Genomic DNA, 18,742 nt, shown 5'->3' with positions numbered 1-18,742 from the left:
CCTAAGCAGTCGGACAGGACGCCGAAAAGGGCTTCAGATTCCTTAAGCACTCCTTCCTCCTCCCGGCCCTAAAGGCACCAGCCCGATCCAAGATGGCTTCCCAGAAACAGGTAACTAAATGTTTTAGTTTAGAGCGCCCCCAACGGTGGGGGTCAAGAAAAGAAAGATTCGGAGAGATCCGAAAGCCAGTGAACGGAGAGCGGTAGGAGACAAGGTACCGCCAGATTTTATTTTCAATCAGGCATATGTGTGGTTGCCTCAGCCTTTTAGGACCTCCCATCCTCAAGAGACTTCCTGGATGGAGCTCATATTACCCTGCTGGAAGAGGCGGGGCGTCGGCCCTGCTATTGGCGGGTGGGAGCGTAGGTGGGCGGAGCAAGGGAGCATGGACTACTAGCAAGCTAGATTGAGGCGAGGGCTGGCCATGCTCCGCCGGAAGGCGCCTTGTTCTCCGAAAGGGTGAGTTGAAACGCTGGCTGGAAAGGAAGCGCCGGGACTTGTTCAGGTAGGCTTTTAAGCACACGCCCGCCGCTCAGTGCTGATCCAAGAGTCTTTGCAAAAGCTGAGGCTCTTAGATTGGTTTTCATAACTCATCCTCCTCCTCGCTCCCCCGCCCTCTGTCCTTCCCCCAGTTGTGCGGGATCAGGTGCTGGGTGATGCTCCGGACTGAACCATTCTCCTTTGTGAGAGGCCGGGGGAGAGGGCGGCTGCCGGCCCGCGGGGCCCGAACCGGGCTGATCCTTGAACGCGGCTGCCCCTGCCCCTGTGAAGTTTTTAGGCCTTGTCATTGCATTACTGGGCATCGTGTAGATTTGAGGCAGATCCGTTTTCTCTTTGCCCCTTCAGAGGGAAAACTCCCCGGCTCCGTTTGGTCACTCCATACTTTGGACTCAGAAGTGGGAGTTTGGGGTTTGGGGTTTTTTTTTTTTTTTTTTTTTTTAAGCAATAAAGATGGTTAGGAGAGCATGAGGTGAGCATGTGCGATTGTTTTACATTATTAGGTGTAATTTCTGTGGATCTTTGGGAGAGCGGAGCAGGCTTTTGGACAGTGTTTAGAGGTGGTGGGAAGAGAGGAGCTCAAGCTTTGCATCTCCATTGACAGGTCCGCAGAGCTCACTGGTTTTCTGTTGCATTATGTAAACTCTTCAGTGGCAGAAGACCCTCCCCCTTCCTCGGAGCGAAAGCAGTTTCTTTCTTTACCTGTCTCCAGTGTCGCAGGAAATTTCGCTGCCTTTGCGGCAGCTGTGCAAATGCAGCGGCTCCTACCTTTTAAGGGGCAGTCCTAAATGATTAAGGTCTTCAAGGAAGAAGTGAATAGTGGTATATAGATGTTTGGTGGACCAATCTCTTTTCAATGACTGAGAACCGTGAGCCAGAAGTGGAAGACTTAGAACTTGATGTCTTTTTCTTTTAAAGAATAGACATAGTGGAATGCCCCAAACACCAGAGGAGCTGCGTTTTCTGTCTACTGCATCCTACCATCGCCCTAGCATCCACAGCTTGTTTACTCTTCATGTTGTTCTGAACCTATCAGTTCAGCCGGAGATTCTCTGCCTGTTATCCTTAGCATCAGGTGAGGTCCTATCCACTGTGGGGCACTTTAGGTACTAGAAGGTGAGTTTGTGATTTGAATAATATTCTCTTGTTAGTCCATTAGATATGTCTTCTGCTTAGGAATTTCTTTTGTATTGATCAACAGATAGGTTTCAGAACAAACTGTGGTCCACCTCTTTGGGCGAGAACATGGGAAGTTTCTCATTCCAAATATTTTGGATTATCCCACCCCTTAAAGGAAAAGAAGAGTTATGATAAGGAAAATAACCCTTTTCATTTAAAGAGACAGGTGGTAAGAGTGGTATGCCAGTGGGTCTGCAAGGCAAAATGAAGGATGTTGGCCAAAGAGAAGGTGCGTGTGTGTAAAGACAGGCTTCGGGGAAGGTTTAAAACTGCAGTAGCAAAGGAGTAATGGATTAGGATAAGTGATTTGATGAAACAGTGCATGGTTACTGACACATAGTTCTTGCTTTCCTCATGTTTGATCTATCCTGTGCCTCTGGCGTTTTGAGTATGTCTGTTCCCAAATTGACAAAATCCATTTAGACATGGATAGAAATGATAGAAATAGAAATCTGCTGAGCTGGTTGTGAATCACCAGGAAACACAGATCTTGTATTTCCTGGGACAGTCTTCTCTGCAGCACCCGCTGGGTGATGGGGTGAAAGAATCTTGGTATTGTGGTAACCACCACTGCAGAGTTTTGGTTGTAACAGGAAAAATTTACCACTTATTATTAGAAGGGTCAAGTTTCTGGTAGGTAAGGTAGGATGGTGAAGGGAATTGATCTTTAAAAGAAACCAGTGTACATGTCTCCTTTGAAAAGGGTGAAGTTTTTCTGGGCAAAACTAACACTTTAGTAATTTGTGGGTTTCAAGCTCTGTACTTGCTTTTTGAAAGAATGAGATTTGATATTCATTCAGATGAATGCTAAATGCTTTGAAGATACTGTTTGTCTACAGTCCTGCAAGGGTTAAGCTATCTCTGAGCTTACGTTTAACCTAATAACTGAAGGATAAACAAGACAATATTGTTCTGGACCCTCCACCCTCAGCCTTAGAAGTGACTCCACTACCGGAGTTGTATTTGAACCAGTCCCTGATCCGCAGGTCTTTGCTTGACCTATCCTTGCACCTATTATAACCAACTTAGTATTTACTCTTTTACTTTTAGCATTCTATTCATTGGTAAACTATCATTTCAGATCGTACTCATCGTACTCTTTAATTAATTGTTCTTTTTCTCACAGAGCGGGTGGTCTTCCTTTCATCCTTCTGTTATATATATATATATATTTTTTTGAAACAGTTTATTTTCCATCAACCAAATTTCCGTTTTGGTGGAAGTTTATGGAAGTTCTACAAGTTTGATTTTGTTCACTTTGCCTTTTGTTTTGGCTCACTGACATTGTCCCTTTTCATGTCTGTCTTGAGACCATTTAAGAATGCAAAGAGACCCTAATTTTCAAGAGGGGTTTCTTTGGTGCCTAGTACCCAAATAACTTGACTTCCCTGGTAGCTTAGCTGGTAAAGAATCCACCTGCAATGCAGGAGACACTGGTTCAATCCCTGGGTTTGGAAGATCCCCTGGGGAAGGGATAGACTACCCACTCCAGTATTCATGGGCTTCCCTGGTGGCTCAGATGGTAAAGAATCCACCTGCAATGTGGGAGACGTGGGTTCGATCCCTGGGTTGGGAAGATCCCCTGGAGGAGGGTATGGCAACCCACTCCAGTATTCTTTCCTGGAGAACCCCTATGGACAGAGGAGCCTGGTAGGCTACAGTCCATGAGGTCGCAAAGAGTTGGACAGAACTGAGCAACTAAGCACGGCCTGGCACCCAAGTAACAGTTGTATTTCTATGTAGCATAGCTGTTGTGTGAACTGTTTACTATTGCTTAAAGCTTTGTTTAACCATGTATTAAATTTTGAATTATCCTGGATCCCCTTCTCCCAACCTTAACTTCTGTTTTGTTTTGTGTTGGTTCTTATATGAAGTTATAGTTCAGCTTTTTTTCTTTGTTTGTTTTGCCTTTTCTGACTAATTCATATTTCCTTTGAAATTTTCATTGTTTCTCTATATTGCAAAATAAGTCCACCTCTTTGTAGTTATTGGATATTTTAAATTTAAACTAGAGTATGTTACTCTCTGAGATTTCTCAGAGAACAGCTTAATAAGCTGTTCAATCGGTAACAATTTCTTTTGCCGTTTTATTATCCATCACTTTCCATCCTTCACTAAACTCTTGGTTATTGAATGTCACATGAAGCAAAATAGTCAACTTTGCTGTACTTTGCATGTGAGCTCATGTGTCCAGCTCTTTGCGACCCTGTGGACTGTCCCCTGCCAGGCTCCTCTGTCCATGGAATTCTCCAGGCAAGAATACTAGAAGGGATTGCCATTTCCTCCTCCAGGGGATCTTCACAACCCAGGGATCCAACCCACATCTCCTGCATTGCAGATGGATTCTTTACCACTGCACCGCCTGGGAAGCGGTGTAAGTTAACTTTAAAGTATCTAATTGTTGCCTTCAGATCCTACAGGAGAAGTTTTTAACAAAAGTAAAGCACTTAATTTCTACCCCTCTATATGTTACATGATAATGAAAAATCTAGCAGAAAGACTGGCACAGATAGTTACTTTCCATGCACCTTTAGCAGGGACGAATCCAGGAATGTATTCCAAGCAATGGGACAGTGTAGGGAGCCTAGATGACATTCGAGCCCCTTCCTATTCAGACTTTTCAAATATTTTCTCACTAGTTTGTTTGAAAAGAGTTTTCAGAACATGGTCAAATAAAAGTACAAACAGTTGCAAAACCAAACTGAGGATTTTAAATATCACATACCTTTGTGTGTGTGTGCATGTGTGTGTTTGTGTGCGTGTATGCTAAGTCTCTCCAGTTGTGTCTGACTGCAACCCTGTGGGCTGTAGCCTGCCAGGCTCCTCTGCGCATGGGATTTTCTTTCTTTTTTTTTTTTTTCTTTTTTAGCCCATGGGATTTTCCAGGCAAAAATACTGGAGTGGGGTGCCATTTCTGTCTCTAGTGGAATCTTCCCAACCCAGGGATTGAACCCAGGTCTCCTGCATTGCAGGCAGATTCTTTATTGTCTGAGCCACTAGGGAAGACCACCTTTATGAGTAATTTTTAAAAGATTGGCTTTGTCATTCAAAGAATGAAGCATTCCTGATTTTATTCCTTCAGTACATTTCCAGAGAAAGTTATTGTGTATGGCTTATTTTTATTTGGTATTTCCAGGCTTTTTTTGTTTTTTAAATTTTAAAAAGGTAATTAAATGACAGACTTTTAAAAATTACTAGATAATAACCAAATTACTAGATAGTAACAGGACTGTGTTTTTTTCTCCGCATGTATGTCAGCACCCTAAATCTCATAGTTCTGATTTGTTTGGTAATATCCCAGTATTCCAGTACTAACACCCTTTTGTTTTGTTTTGTAATTCTCCTTAAACTCTGTCAGTAACTTTCTGTAAAAGAATATATATTAGTTGAATTCTTAATTTCATCTGAGAGGAAGGATATTCAAGAGCTGTAAAGTCTTTCAGATTTCTCAAATTGTCTCTCATGGTCTTTATAAAAACCTTTGGAGTATCCCACCTCCATTTTCTCTTCCACTACATAATTTGGGGATACAACATATCTTTGGGAATTATTCTTAAGTGACATGGGTATTCAGAGGTACATGGCCCATTAGTGATACAGGAATTTATTTTTGATTGGTTCTAGGAAAAAAACAGTGATTTCGGTAATTTGGCAGCCTACTTAGAACCAAGTCATAATAGTGTTTTGTAATGGAACATGAAATCATATTTCACTTATTCTGTGATTTTTCATGTCCTATTACAGATATCAGATGTGTATCAGATACTCATCCATCTGAGTAAACTTAATGACAGGCACGATTTTTCAGAATTTTTGAATAGGGGCTGCCAAGTTGCATAAACACTGAACTTTTCAGTGTTTTGTGTTTCATTGCTTCCATTCAGCCTCAAGTCATTCTTTGTTTATTTACACATTAGTGAAGTGAAGTCGCTCCGTAGTGTTTGACTCTTTGCGACCCCATGGACTGTAGCCCACCAGGCTCTTCCATCCATGGGATTCTCCAGGCAAGAATACTGGAGTGGGTTGCCATTTCCTTCTCCAGGGGATCTTCCTGACCCATGGATCGAACCCAGGTCTCCCGCGTTGCAGGCAGATGCTTTAACCTCTGAGCCACCAGGGAAACACATTAAACCTAAATATGTAGTGCTTTTGCCTGTTTTTCAGGTGTACCTCTTGGTGGGGGCATCTTTTCCATGAGGTCTTAAATATTTATGTGGGTAATGGTCACTTTCATTCACTGCTATCCTGAAAGTCATGGGAGTTAAAATTTGAGGCACCTGGGACTAGGGCTGTGTGAGCTCCTGAGGAACAGCCTAGTCAGTTGCAGAACTGGTAAGTTCCCACAGGCAGCATTGTGAAGTAAGCAAAGTACTTAGATAGATACCAGCATCATTCCTATAAACACACAAAATGATTAACTGAATTACCTGCATGTTGCCCTAGCCACCCATGCTGGTTGAAGTCTGTTCCGAGGTTTTGAGGTTAAAGTGTTATCCTGCTTTCTCAGCACAGTGGTGCGGGTCTTTTTATCCTGCGCAGCAGTCTGGCTATTCTGATTATGAAACTTTTGCATCTACTTTAGTATCCCACCATTCTGCTTAGCAGATCAGCTCAGCCAAGTCTCTAAGGAGTGATTTTGCTTTGAGAGAAACCTTTAGTGGTACTCTTTTAAATTGTTGGACAGAGAATAATAAACTCCTTCTTATTTGCCTACTGTGTGCCAAACATTGTACATAATCTTTTAATTTTCAGAATAACCCCGAAAATGTGTGTGATGTTACTTTCATTTTACAGAAGAGAAAAAAATAAGACTTAGTGAGTTTGATAACTTAACCAGGAGTAGGACTCTGGTCTGTGGGACTTCAAAGTCTTATTCGTTATCATCTCCCCCCATTTAGAAATTCATTGAAGGCCTCTGGAGAACTGTCTTTGACTACAGTATTAGACAAGTAGGCATTCCATAGCTTAGTAAAGCTGTACGTTTAGCAGTTGTAGGGCCTTGAGAATGTAAAATTTCTTTTTGTCTTTGTATTTCTGTCAAAAGGAAAAAAAAAGAATAATAGTTTCTTTTATTTAACTTAGTTATTTTGAAGATAAGATTATGTGAAATACTTTAAGCTCTACAGAGGAAAATCACTTGGTCAGTCACAGACAACTTCATTTTTCAGCCAGCGCAAGTGAAACTAACTCACTGACTTCATCATCCCTTCTCTCTGGGTCCTTTTTTGTGCCTAGAGGCATAAGTGAGATAATAACAGTGCTTCTCTTCCCCTGCCACACATACTTTTTTAGCATAAATGTTGCAATGAAAACAGTCCCTCATAAATAATTGAGTAGGAGTTCCCTGTTGGCCTACTGGTTAGGATTCCAGGCTTTCACTGCCTGGGTTCAATCCCTGGTTGGGGAACATCACACAAACCGTGCAGTAGAACCAAAAGATAAATAAGTAAATTAAGTAAATATTTCTATTTCTCTGTTAGGCTGAAAAAGCATATATATACTTGGGCCAGTTAAAGAAGGGCATGCAGGAGAAGGCAATGGCAACCCACTCCAGTTACTCTTGCCTGGAAGATCCCATGGACGGAGAAGCCTGGTAGGCTACAGTCCATGGGGTTTCAAAGAGTTGAACATGAGTGAGCCATTAACTATGACATCATCAAAAGCATATTCTGTTAAAAAAAAGAGAGCTAAATTAGATCTCATCAAAGAAGGGCATGCAGGGGTGGTGTGGGAGGGCATAAAGAGGACCATGACTCTGTTACCTAAATTATATATATTATTGGGGGGGGGGAGGTGAAGTGAGCGAAGAGGATCAGCTGTATGGTAATAAATGGGCAAAGTAACTTTTTGGTGGTGAACAAGCTGTAGTGTAGACAGAGGTAGGAAAAAAACTGTATACCTGAAACTTATAAATGTTATAAATTGGCATTGCCTCTGTAAAAAGAAATTGCGTATATTATTACTTAAGCTGGATGTCCAAAAGTGATGTCATTCAAGGTGAATAATATATTGGTCCAGTTAGATATTCCTTAATTTAGAACCTAGAATATGACTTTCATCGTGGTGAACACGCACCAGTGAAGAGGAACTTCTCCAGGTCCAGTCTAACTTGACCTCAGGGCACTGATCCTTAAAGGTTAGGCTCTTATCTTCTCTCTTCAGACTTAGACCAAAACTCTAGGATTTCACTGGAATAAAATCTACAATGAGGCTGAATCCATGCCCCATTTTTGAGGCGTGTGAGTGTGGTTTCATCCATTCACTTTTTGCCACAGCTTTAAATTACCCACCACTGAGGCTTTTAGCGTCCCAAGCCTAAAGGAGATAACTAAAATTTCACAGCTTTCAATAGTGATTGCCACACTGCAGAAAATAGTCTGTTATGTGTATTAAATGCAGCCTTTTTTGCTCCATGTGAAAGCTGTGTCTGTTACAGGTCCTAGAGTAAAGATGCTTAGGATCTTTTGATGCCTCTTCTGAATGTCTCTGGTAGGAAATGTGCTGCTGCCTGTGTACTGTCTCAGCAATCTGAGACAAGTGTGTGGTTTTGGTTAGATACCTTTGTGTTACGCAGCACACACACCCATCCCCTCTCCCACACACCTTTGACTAGAAGTTGAAAATGCATTCCTTCAACAAAAGTACACAGGGTGCCCATTACCACCTGATAAGCAAAGGAAATATTGTAATAAGCTGTACACAGACCTTGCCCTTGTGTAACTTGCATTCTAATATGGGGGTGAGGCAGGCAGGATAGCAAACAATTATATAGTCAGTTAATCAGTCTACTACAAAAGAGAAATTATGGATGTTACAGAGAATTTACAATAAAGAATTTACGCCATAATATAGTTGGGTTGTTAAGATATGTGACTTTGGAAGCTACACTATCTAAGTTTGAATCCTGCCCCACTTTCCGTTAACCATGGAATGTTGAGTCAATTGCTTATGATTTGTGCCTCAATTTCCTCATCTGTAAAAATACAGTCATTTCAAGTTCAGTCTGCTAATGCGTTTTCATTGTGTAAAACAGGGCCAGGTGTGTAAGGTACATTCAAAAGTTTGGTGATTTTTTTTGTCTGGGAGGTCAGGGAAAGCTTTTCTTTGAAATGATGGTCGTGTTGAAATGAGATTTGAAGGATAAGTAAGAATTAAATGGGCTTCCCTGTTGGTTCAGTGGTAAAGAATTGGCCTGCCAATGTGGGAGACACAAGTTCGATCCCTGGGTTGGAAAGATCCCCCTGGAGAAGGAAATGGCAACTCACTCTGGTATTCTTGCCTGGGAAATCCTATGGACAGAGGAGCTATCCATAGGATCACAAAAGAGTCAGGCATGACTCATTGACTAAACAACAGCAAACAACGAAGAATTAAATAGGATAAGCGGATGGGGAACAATTTGGAAGGCAGTGGCAGTAGTCGAGGGGAATGGGGATAGTCAGTTGACCCAGAATGGTAGTAGAGGCAGAAATGGGTGGATTTGAGGGATGTTTAGGGGGTGAAGGTAGGATTCTGAAATACTGGATAGGAGTGGTCAGGAAAAGAGATTCTGGTCTCTCCAGCCACAGCTTCACAGGAGATGCTAGAGGGTGAGTACCTTCTGTGAGTACACACGTGGTAGTGGATATGGAGGAGACCACCAAGAAATCAAGTCTCCTTGAGGTAATAAGCCTGTTCTAGGGAGAGCTGGACAAGAAGGTCAGCCAGGGAGATTGTAGGGACTACCAGGAAAAGCTGTTGACTAAGCAAGTGAATAAACAGGCCTGGAGTTCAGACAACTTGCCTAGAGATATAAATGAGAGACAAGTATATAATTAGTTTGTTGAGGAAAATAATCAATCGAGACCCTGTATGTGAACTGGACATCCTTGAAGGTACAGAATGAGAAAAAAGGAAGGCCTGGGACCAAAGCTTGGTGAACTAAATGCTGGTAAAGGAGAAGAGTAGCAAAGGAGAATTGACCAGAGAAGTAGAAGGAAAATCAGAGAAGTGTGATGTTCTGGAAAAGTGCTTGGAGGGATGGCATGAGGGGGTGTTTCTGAAATCTTTATCATCCCTCCTTGGATCCCTGAGAGTTTTCATTTAGGTCTCTAAATACCCAAAAGTCAGATGCTAGTGACTTAGAACATCTGCAGCAGGTTTAGACTGACTGAAGCCAGTTAGTAAAACATGATCTTCAGACTCTCGAATCTAAACTGTAGTTATCCCTGTTTGCTATAAATTAGATCTCACACAGAGGAAGCAATGGCTGCCCTACATATTCATGCTCATAGATATTAACCTGCTGAAATTGATGAATTATTCTGAAGGCCATTAATCTGGCTGGTGATCCCCTCTAAGGTTGACTGGCACCTCCCACATTAGGTAGAGACACTGCTAAAAGCAATTTTTTTCCCCAACTATTATCCAGGAACATTTGTTGAGTACCTCCTAGAAATAGTGGTTATATGTCAACATTTATTAGAAGTGTGTGAGATGTTTCATTAATCCTCATTAATGGCCCTGTAATTTGATCCCCTTTGTACTCCAGGAGATAGTGAAGATAGAGGAGATAGAGGAACTCCAGAAGATAGTGAAGAACAGGAAAGCCTGTTCTCCAGGAAAGCCTGTGCTCCAGTCCACGAGGTCGCAAGGAGTCAGACATGACTTAGCCACCGAACACCACCACCACGTTGATCTCCCTTTGTACAAAGGAATGAACTAGACTCAGAAAGGTTTATTTACTTCGTGAACAGGAATTTGAACCCACATCCCTCTGACTTGAAGCCCATGAGGCTTCTGCATACAAATATAACTCAAATAGGAATTAGAAGATAATTATCCCAAAAAAGTACTTATAAAAATGCTATGAAAACTCATGCAACTGACTACTGTTAGCTTGATAGTGAAAAGTAGAGATGTGTTAAATCCAGTGGACAAGTTTTAAAGTTCTTATATCATTGGACATTTGTGCTTTGTTGGATGCAATTGATCGCTCTTTCCCCCTGCAACTCTCTATTCTCTATGCTTCGGCTGCATTGCACTTTCTGCCCCTCTAGCTTTGCCTTATCTACCTGCTTAATAGGTGTGGCTTATTCTGATTCTTAAATCCTGATGTTCTCCTGGGTTCCTCTATAGCTTTTCTCACTCCACACCCAAAATCTCAAATTTGGCTAAGTGTTTTGTTTAGCCTGCAAAGTGTTTAAAACATTTTTAAAAATTAGTTATCTTTGTTTAAAACCTGGAAGACTTACATAAAGCTCTGTATTTCTGACTTTTGGAAAACCTAAAGTTCTCTTGCAACCTTGGATTTGGGTTTCCATATGGCAGCACTTAACTAGAGCTGGACACAGCTGCTGTCTTTGGAGTAGACATTCAGGTCTTCCCAGACCCCAGCATTCTCTGTTGTCTTCCCAACAGTTCGGCACAGTGTTGTACATACTTTCTCTGCTCTTCATACTCCCTGAGTCCTCCCCACTCTTAAAACTACTATTTTGATACTGATAATTCCAAATCTGTCACCAAGCCAACTTTTAGATTTATACATCCAACCTCCCATTGAATATCACTACTTGACATGCTATAGGCAACTCAGACTACAGTGGCCGAACTCCTCTTTCCCTGTAAACTCTAGGTTCTACCGGTTTTTATCCCCTAAGTTTTGTTAAACTCTCTCCATTCCTTTCCTTCATTACCTTTGGAACCACATTGCTATGCTTCGGGTTCTCATCATCTTGTTAGAATTCCTGGTTGCAAACCACAGAAATCATCTTTTGACTAAACAGCTGAAAGGGAACATATTCGAAGGATGTTGTGTGGCTCACATGGGGATGGCTGGAGAATTGATTTAGAAACTGATCTGGAACCAAGGGAGGTTGGAGATGTGGAGAATGTGGGCAGGATCAAAGCACTGACAGTCTGTTTATGATGCTGCAGAATTCCAGTGTCTCCCATTGCAGAATACTGTCTAGCTGGTTGGTTCTGGGTCTTTGTGTTGCCACTGCAAAATCAAGGTTTTCCACAGGAGTGTCCACTTTTTTTTTTTTTGGAGTGTCCACTTAAACTGGGCAAAGTTATGTGTGTACTTCTTCCCCAACTGGAAGGGGAAGTAGAACCTCACCCCTCATTTCAGTACCCCCCACGCACCCACTCCAGCTCTGTAATGGGACTTAAGATCCAGTCTTCCATTGAAGACTTTTACCTTGAGTTAGTCTCCAATATAGGAAGGCAGGGGTGCAGGAAAAAAGAAAATCAACAAACATCCACATTACAACTCTTTTCTGGACTACCATAGCAGCCTCCTAGCTTCTTCTGTGTCCTCTGTCCCCTCATTCCCCAAATCTGTTCTCTATCCAACAGCCAGAGCTAGCTAACTAAAATGCGTATTTGATCGTGTCATTCCATTTTTCAGTGGCTCCTTGGACACCTGTAAGAAAATGCTTCAATGTGGCATTCAAGGCTTTTTCCTTGAAAGGTCTGCCCCTTACCTCCCCCTTCAATTTTCATCTCCCCCTGATTTCTTCTTTGTGATTTACACTTAGGCAAGACTGAACTTCTAAACTACTTCGGCCTTCCTCTATATATCTCACACTGTTTTTACTGCCCTGCTTTGTTTTGATTTTCGTCTTACTGTCCCTGTTGCTTGAAGACCCCTTTCTTGTAGCTCACCTTCCCTTCCCTAGTTAACTCCTCCTCATCCTTGAAGAAACTACTTCCTTAATACCTTTTCTCCTAATTTATTAAGTCCCTGTCACCTGAAATAAAGCGTGGCATTTATTTCATTGGACATTTGTCACTATTGTCATAGTCCCTACTCTTCCTGTCTCCCCACATGTATACACAAATGTACTCCTTTCTGTTTAGGTTCTTTGAGAGTGAAGTGAGTGAAAGTCACATCCAACTACTGGAGTGGGTAGCCTTTCCCCACTCCAGGGATCTTCCCAACCCAGGGGTCGAACCCAGGTCTCCCGCATTGCAGGCGGATTCTTTACCAGCTGAGCCACAAGGGAAGCCCAAGAATACTGGAGTGGGTAGCCTGTCCCTTCTCCAGCAGATATTCCTGACCTGGGAATCAACCCGGGGTCTCCTGCATTGCAGATGGATTCTTTACCAACTGAGCTATCAGGGAAGCCTCCTTGAGGGTAGAGATTGTCTGATTCATCTTTGGTTCTTTAATGCTACCGTATTACTCTGTATATTGTATGCTCAATAAATGTTGAGATAACGAACAGGTATTTGGTATGGATCCTAAAGGATAAGTAAGATTTTGAGAAAACAAAGAAATGGAATAAGAATAACATAATTTGAAGGCAAGTATACTAGCTAGGCCTAGATGAGAAAAAATATATGACAATATTATCTGTTTTGACCAGCATATAAGTGTATATGTAGAATAGTGGGAAATAAGACCAGAAAGGCAGGGAGTTTCCCGGTGGTCCAGTGGTTAGGACTTGGCTTTGCCACTGCCTTGGCTCTGGGCTAAGAGCCTGCAGTCCCCGGGGTGCAGCAAAAAAAAAAAACAAAAAAAGACTGGAAAGGCAGTGAGGTCTTAAGGGTTATGTTTTAAGTAACAGGGAATCTTTAAAAGTTTTTAAGCAGGTGACTGATTTGGCCATCCTGTGTTTTAGGAAACTAATCTGATCAGAAAGAATTAGTAGGGGGAGAGATCAGTTACGAGGCTTCTTTCTGTTATACGAGCTGCTTAAATGAAGTGGCAGCAGAAATAGTGAGAAAGATGAATCCTAACTTTGCCACTTAGTTTCGTGGTTGTATCACTCAACTCTAAGCCTCGGTTTTCTCATCTGTGCAACAAGAGGACTGACTTGGTGGGATTGGGAAGCCGGCCAACTCCACTATCTGTGATACATTTTCACCAGAGCCAGTGGGACTGGGCAAATAGTTGAAAAGTGGATACAAGAGGAGGTTTCAGATGTAACTTTGAATTTCGAGCCTGAGTGAATGGGAGAACAGTATTGCTGTTTACTGGAGTGGGGATTGGGTGTCCCTAGCATTAGTGGTAAGGCAAAGATCTTTAAAGATAGGAGATCTAAGGCCAAGTAGATCTTCCTAGTTTGTATCATAGAGCACAGAAAGTAGGATTTCAGTGTTGAGAGTGGTTACATTTCAGGGGAAATTAGTGGTCAGGAGGTAAGCAGCTGTTTTTATTAACAGTTTACTTTGAGGGATTTAAGCTTGTACCGTCATTCTGGGCTTGCCAACCCTTGGGAATTAGAGTGGTCTGAAGTGGTACTGCAAACTGGACACTGGCCCATCTATCAGATGGGATGAGCAGCGAGGTGAGGGCCAGGGCCCAGGTTTGGGGGTTAGGAGTAGGTGTGTGTTTTGGAGGGGGAGGGCTTTGGAATTGTCCGTGGATACCTGCGATTACTTTCAAGAAAGTGATACTGCTGCTCAAGGGTTAGACTATCAAGAATGCAATTTGGGTTGCGGCAGAGAGAGTGCTTCATCGTTGAAGAGTAAAAGGGCCCCGTCTTTCAGCAGTTGGGCAGACTCACTCCTCTGATGGACGGAAGATGTGGCCCCTTTTAATGGGTCGTGGGACAAGGGAGAGTCCCCACAGCAGAGAGGCTGACAGGACTAAGAGGCAGGGGATTCAGAGGGAGGCGGAGTTGGCCTAGTGTGGAACCCTCTCTCCCGAGTGTACGCTCTTTGGTGTGCAGAAAAGAGTGTTGGTGGTGGAGGAACTGAATCTCTAGGACTAGTTTCCCGCAGCCTGAGACCATTCCTCTGGCCAGGCTCCTTTTTTTTTTCAAGCAAGCTGCAGGCTTCGTCTCGGCCCTGGAAACCGGATAGGCCTCTCCGTGCGCTCTCAACCTAACCCGCGGTGGCGGGGGAGGGGGAAGCTCTGTTTAGTCCCACCCTTTGCGCTGTTTTGCGTCTTTGCGCCTGTGGTGAGTGGCAGTGGAGGGTAGCCAATAAGGACGTGGGGCGGGCAGGAGCATCAAGTTAGGTTGCGCAGGAGGAGGGGGAACTGGTGCTGGAGAGACAGCGAGAGGGGCGAACCGGCCCCCCACGGCCGCTGCAGGTAAAGGCACCTCTATTACCCTGCTGGGGTGAGACACAGCTCCTTTTCTCCTTCAGGGCTGGTCGGATCTTCCCGCCTGTAGCTTCCGCCCTAACACTGCTCCTACCCGGGCATCCACACCCCCCCACCCCGCATCTTCCCGTCTTGGCCATCCCCACCCTGGGGGGCACCCCACTAGCTCACTCCCTCAAGTGCATGTACTTCATTTCCATTTTGGGGGCTCCAGTTGCCAGCAATCTCCCGTCTCTGCTGTGTGGGCCTTACTGGCACCAGCACTGGCAGTATGAGCAGGTAATGTACCCGGGTCCCCGCCACCCCCGCCTCCAGTCGCGTTTCCCTCTCCATCAACCCCGTACTTCCTTACCTTGCCCCTTCCCTTCTTCCGCAGGAGTACAAAATTTCTGTACTTTCTCCCTTACCCCTTGAACGTACATACATGGTTTTAACATTCATAGTAGCCTATTTTGCTTTCCCTGTTTATTCAGAAGGACTCACTTTACCAGCCATGTTTGCCCCAAATGTCCATACTCCTGATTGAGGTGGGAGTGCTTTTTCCTTCAGTAACTGGGAAAACAAACGAAAAAAGAGCAGCCACACATTTGGCAGTGAGAATGGTGAAGATAGAGAAAATGGCCTAGGATCTCCGTATTCTTGAGGAAATCTCCTGAGTGGCTTCAAGTTAATAACTCCATTTCTTATGGTCTGTGTCCTTCCATCCTGATCCTTTGCTGACCCTAAGTTGTGATTCCATTCACATAGGATGTTTATTTCCCCTTTCTTTATAAGACTTAAGACCCTTTGGGTCTCACAGATGTCTCCATGGTGCAGTTTTTAAATCCTTTTCTTTTAAAATTATATTGACTATCTTCATTTTAAGCCTTCTGATTTATTTTACTTTCAAGAGATCTCTTCTGATTGCTTCTGTCTATCTTTTGTTTCCATAATGTGTTTATGTCTGCCTGCCTGCCAGTGATCCTCTTGAAAGGATACAGTTTCCAATAACAAGATTAATACTTTGAAGTAAAATAGTTTGTTCTTTGAGCAGTTAGAGGTTAAGTGGTCATGGCTGGTACTTTGCAAAGATGCAGCCTTCCCCTCCCCCAAAAGGTCATTTGTTGTCATTATGCCATTCATCTGTTATCTTCTAAGAGGATGGGCAGTATAGAGAAATCTGTAAATGGAGAATGGATATCCGTAGGTCAGTTTATGTAATTTTATGTATTAGACAACTGGGCTAATTTTTCTTGCAGTGTTTCTCATCTATCATAAACAAAATGATGAACTTTCTTTTGAGAGGCCCTAAGAAATCTTATCCCATCACAGAAGTGTTGATAATCTTTCCAAACCAGGCATGCTTCTTTCTCTGTCCACACCTACGCCGCATCCTTCCACCCCCCCACCCCCCCGCCCTCTGCCATGTTGTCTTTTACGTATCCTCACAGGCCAAGAGATATGGTCCACTTTTATTGAATATAAATAGTGTAAACAGTGAGATCATTTCCATTTGACAAATATAAAATTATAACATTAAATGTACATTTTCAAACTTCACATACCTTCCATCTCCCAGTTGAGAATCACTGCTTTGTTGAAAGGTATGGGGAGATTGAGATTGAAAAGTATAGAGTAGAATTAAAACTAAGTCCGTTATGATTGGACAGACAAGTTGTTTTTGAAATGGACACGGGTACCAGGAGGCACATAAAATAAAAACAGGATAGTTGGGACTCTAGATTTCTAAGAAAACGCAGCAGAGGTATATTAAAGGTGGTAAAGCTGCAGAAAAACATCAGTATTTACTTATTTCAAGGGGAGGGAGTAATTTCTCATTAAAAAAGAAAGTGAGCTGAAGGGCTGTTATATAAAGAATCTCTCTGGCTTGTTATCTGAAAGTTTTAGATGGATAGCTTTGAATTTTAACCTTAACTGACTAGTTAGTTCTACTTCCCTCATATCCCACACCCACCGCCCGCCCTCCCCCCCCCCAGCCGTAAGTTTTTTGTCATTAGTCTACTTGTTAGTTTGGAATTATGGAAAATGTTTAAGTACAACCATCAAACTGTCTTTTGAGCATATGCATATGTTTCTCTTTGGGTCAGTGGAAGGTGAAGGCTGGCTTTTCATTCTCAATATGATGAAAGTCTGCTATGAGTTCTTTATCTAGGAAGTTGCTTTACTTAAGGTTATCTTAAGGGTTTCATATATTTGACTGCTTAACATTTTTTTATTTTTGTTAGCAGGATTTGAATTACGGAAAGAGAATTCATGAGGTAGATGAACTTGGTAGAATAGCCAGGATGACCCATAAGTAAGAATAGAAGGAGGAAGTAAGAAAGTTGGAGGTACATTTGGAGAAGGTTTATTCTTTTGAGAGTCAAGGACAGATTTAAAGATGTGAGTTAAAAAAAGAAGCTATAGACTAGGATTAAAAACTTCATATACGATGAATTAGGTCAGTAGGGGTGAGTTGATGGAACGGGACTGAGAAGTATTGAGACTTGATGGTGTGGCATTGTCAGTGGTGAGGTTTTTTTAATTATTGGGCCTTGACTCAACCAGGAGAAGCAGGAATTTGGCCCCAAAATTGGAAAGGGAGATAAATAAGTACATTGACCTTTAAGAACTTAATGCTTGAGTCATGTGGAAGTAAGAAAATATTTCAGAAGCTGTTAACCTGCTTTTCCCCATTAAAAAATGAGATCTCTCTCTCTCTCTTTCTCCTTGAGACTGGGCTGTTGCGGAGGGAAGAAAGAGCATTTGGGTGAATAAATAGCAAGGAGTCATGGAAAGGACAGAATACTCCATGGAAGAAAGGCAGGTTATAAACTGTTATCAGTGTAAACTTCTAGTTAGTGGGAACTTTCACTATATTTTTTGTGTGACACCTAACTGTTAGATATTTAGTGTAGCTTCTCTGACAGTGAACAGGAGGTGAAAAGATAATAGGTAGCAAAGTAGGGCATAACTAGAAAAAAGATGATGGAAGTGTTTAAAAAATTTATAAAATTATTGAGTAGATTTTCATTAAATTAAGAAATGTCTATAACTCTTCTGAGATCACCATTTTGAGTAACTTTGGGGCAGGCATTAGATAGGAGAGGCTGGAATGAGCTTGTGGAATACTTTAGCCAGGAATGGGAAGTGATGCGGACCTTGGTTGAGATGTGAAGGGGTACAATTACTGAAGCTAGAAAGATCTTGTTTAACATTGGTGGCGATGCCATGTATGGTTTGTAATTTTGACTGATGTGCCAACTACTGATGAGTCTGTTTCTTATCTATATCTCAGTTTCTGGGCTACTTACCCACATTATATTAATTTTACAGGGATAACTGGAATGGGTTGAGGAAGAGGGAAAAAAGCTTGGGGTTTGTGTGGAAAAGTCTTCAGTCTAGTGTGTTCTGTGTCACTGACAAATTTCTTCTCTGGTGTCTTCTAAAAGTAGGAGAAATGGTGTTACCGAAGCTTTCCTGGATTGACAAATATTGATATCATATACAGAAAGCAAATACTACATTTTCATATAGTTACATGGTGACATACTTAAAATTCCTTGTCTTAGTTTTTCCTTTTTCCAACATTTTATGTACGTAAAAGCCCCACATATGGACTTTGTAAACATAGTTTCAGTTATTTGTGGGACAGTTTTTCAAGATAGGAAGTTTTCTACTGTCTCATCAGAATCAGGGAATACCAGTTAATTTCTCTAAGAACAGAATGGTTCATTTCAGACACCACAAGCACTTATTTTAACTCATTTAAATTTTTTGAGTAGCTACTGTGTATGTGATATTCATCTGGCACTTTAGAGATCCACAGATGAATAAGATGTGGTCCCCACCATTCAGGAGCTCCTCTGTCTTCGAGAAAGAGGAGCTGGGCCACCATGCAGGGTTGTGCAGGGTGTGCATTGCACATGTTCATTGTCATCCCAGATAATATGTTTAGTATGACAATTTTCCAGCAGATGGCAGACAAGCATCTTGAGCAGGCAGCTTTTTATAATTTGCACAAAGGAACCTCTTGGGCCTTCAGAGGAA

At 42.3% G+C, this 18,742-nt stretch overlaps 1 protein-coding gene across 8 annotated transcripts in view; it reads left to right on the top strand.

The window, feature by feature from the left end:
- Positions 1–400: 400 nt before the first annotated feature.
- The window catches only part of CHD8 (chromodomain helicase DNA binding protein 8), a 60,561-nt gene continuing 42,219 nt past the window's right edge, over positions 401–18,742 (top strand). For 4 of the 8 annotated variants that reach the window (XM_061157726.1, XM_061157725.1, XM_061157727.1 and 1 more), the window contains exon 1: positions 401–505. The gene's annotated coding sequence lies outside the window, so the exon portion shown is untranslated. Of the gene's footprint in view, positions 506–1,123; positions 1,574–14,611; positions 14,702–18,742 lie in introns of those variants that run through there. The other 4 variants (XM_061157728.1, XM_061157724.1, XM_061157723.1 and 1 more) reach the window with 4 other exon arrangements.

The sequence above is a fragment of the Dama dama genome, chromosome 12, assembly GCF_033118175.1.
Source record: "Dama dama isolate Ldn47 chromosome 12, ASM3311817v1, whole genome shotgun sequence".
Taxonomy (NCBI): Eukaryota; Metazoa; Chordata; class Mammalia; order Artiodactyla; family Cervidae; genus Dama; species Dama dama.
Note: the sequence above shows the minus strand (reverse complement) of the source record. Positions and strands in the feature narration are given on the sequence as shown.